We start from the raw sequence: 2,933 nt of genomic DNA on the forward strand, positions 1-2,933 counted from the left end.
TTAATAAAAAAAAAATTAGTGGGGTTAACGGGACAAATTGATCAATTCTGGCAATTTGAAGTTTGTTTATCGGCCAACATGGAAACCAAACGAGGCCTCCTAAATGATCAAAATAAAGAAATCCGAAATTTTGTGGTATGAACGTATTTTAACTCCTAACGCTTATGCATATATATATATATATATATAGTCCGTCGGTATATTGAGGGAAATGGTTGCTATGCAGAGGCTATATATACATGTGCAATTTAACAGTTGTTCGATGAACTTTTAGTATGTATCATTACAAACCGTGGGACTTGCCGTTGACATGTAATTTGTTAAGCAGCTTGTCAATTTCAACGAAACATAAAAAAGGCATGTTTCAGGGGGACATAATTAGCTCATTTGTATTGCATATATTGTACAAACTAGCCATGTCGTTTTGCTCACAAGTGTCTAAAGCACAAAATAGGAACGATGGTTTTTATTAGGTCATCTGACCCGAAGGGTCAGGATGACCTATAGCCATCGTGCTTCGTCCGTCGTCGTCCGTCGTCGTCCGCCGTCCGTGAACTTTTCACATTTCAATCTTCTCAAGTTCCACTAGTGGCATTAAGATGAAACTTGCCAGAAATGATCCTGAGATGGTCCTGACCAAGTGTTATTATTTTTCGGGTTGGTCCGAAATCCAAGATGGCCGCCATAGCCGCCATTTTGAAAACACATTTTAAACTTCTTCTCAAGTTCCACCAGTGCTGTTGGGCTGAAACTTGCCGGAAATGATCCTGAAATGATCCCGATCAAGTGTTGTTATTTTTCAGGTCGGTCCGAAATCAAAGATGGCCGCCATAGCCGCCATCTTGAAAAACACATTTAAAACTTCTTCTCAAGTTCCATCAGTGCTATTGAGCTGAAACCTGCGTGAAATGATCCTGATATGATCTCAACCAAGTGTTGTTATTTTTCAGGTCGGTCCGAAATCCAAGATGGCCGCCATAGCCGCCATCTTGAAAAACACATTTTAAACTTCTTAAGTTCCACCAGCGCTATTGAGCTGAAACTTGCCTGAAATGATCCTGATATGATCCTGACCAAGTGTTGTTATTTTTCGGGTCGGTCTGAAATCCAAGATGGCCGCCATCTTGAAAAACATATTTTAAACTTCTTCTCAAGTTCCACCAGTGCTATTGAGCTGAAACTTGCCTGAAATGATCCTGATATGATCCCGACAAAGTGTTGTTATTTTTCAGGTCGGTCCGAAATCCAAGATGGCCGCCATAGCCGCCATCTTGAAAAACACATTTTAAACTTCTTCTCAAGTTCCACCAGTGCTATTGAGCTGAAACTTGCCTGAAATGTTCCCGATATGATCCCGATCAAGTGTTGTTATTTTTTGTTATTTTTCGGGTCGGTCCAAAACCCAAGATGGCTGTCATAACCACCATATTGAAAAACAAATTTTAAACTTCTTCTCAAGTTCCACCTGTGCTGTTGGGCTGAAACTTGCCTGAAATGATCCTGAGATGATCCCGACCAAGTGTTGTTATTTTTTAGATTGGTCTGAAATCCAAGATGGCCACCATAACCACCATCTTGAAAAACACATTTTAAACTTCTTCTCCAGTTCCATTGGTGCCATTGAGCTGGAAATGGGTGAGGTTGTCAAGGAAGGAGGGCCAACAAAGTGTTGTTATTTTTTCGGCCTCGTAAAAACTTTGACATGGCATTTTTCGGCCTCGTAAAAACTTTGACATGGCAGCAATGGCGGCCATTTTGTAACATGATTGCGCAATCATGGTGTCCTGAACAACACCTATTTCAAACTTCTTCTCAAATTCCACCGGTGGGATTCAGCTCTAACTTACCAGAAATTATCCTTAGATGGTCCAGACCAAGTATTGTTATTTATTGGGTCGGTCAGAAATCCAAGATGGCCACCATGGCCAACAGTGCCACTATATACTTGCTACAGAGAATGCATACTACAATAATATAAGGGTTTTAATTTAGAGTCAGATGACCGTTAAGGCCCTTGGGCCTCTTGTTATGAGTGGCTGTCGTGAATGATATCACAAATATGGCATATAAGGAGGTATTTCAAACACCAAAAATGCTCTTATTTTACACTATAAAGAACTCTAGAAATTGTAAGACTGATTTTATAAAAAAAATTCAGCCGTTGAGGTTAGGGTAAAAGATGCATATTTCTGAAAATAACTACAAATTTACCAGTTTAACAATTTGACTTAAAAAGGTCCTTACTCTGATCTGATGACTAAAAATTAAGATATACTAGTATTCATGAGCATTTTTTGTGTAATACATTACTCGCAGACGCCATTTGCATTTCAAAGTCGAACACAAAATAAGTGTTTATACATGATATATACATGTACATAACGTACAATCTGGTCAAATAAATGCCCCTACCCTGTGCTATAGACACTTTCAGGTTGGGTCATTTGCGTGACTTAGAATTATTCCATGCTACATCTTAACACAAAGTTACTCTATAGAATAAACTACTAGCATCTACAGCAAATTATTGGTGATTGTAAGAAACTACATGTCCAAACAAACAGTTTGGTATGTTATTTTTGTACAAATCTTTTGATTTTCATTCGTGTTTGAAATTCAACGTTATTCTGCTATAAAGATGACCCCTAAATACTTGATAAAGTGTATATTATAATTATTCATGATTAAAGTGAAACGTTCATTTGGATAATAATCCCGTTTCTACTGAAGCTTCAGGATTACTACCTCATGAGAAGTTGCAAATAATCTTAACTTATCTGTCCGACGGGCAATTGCGCTTTTTGCGTGGTGCAACTGCCGTCTGTCTCGCGTCAGCGTTTCATTGTAAAGAACGTCTCGAAAACCAAGAGGCAGAATTATTTCAATTTTCCCGCGTGACGATTTTCCATTTCTACACATTCAAAACATCGGTC

This window comes from Pecten maximus, chromosome 18, assembly GCF_902652985.1.
Source record: "Pecten maximus chromosome 18, xPecMax1.1, whole genome shotgun sequence".
Classification (NCBI taxonomy): domain Eukaryota; kingdom Metazoa; phylum Mollusca; class Bivalvia; order Pectinida; family Pectinidae; genus Pecten; species Pecten maximus.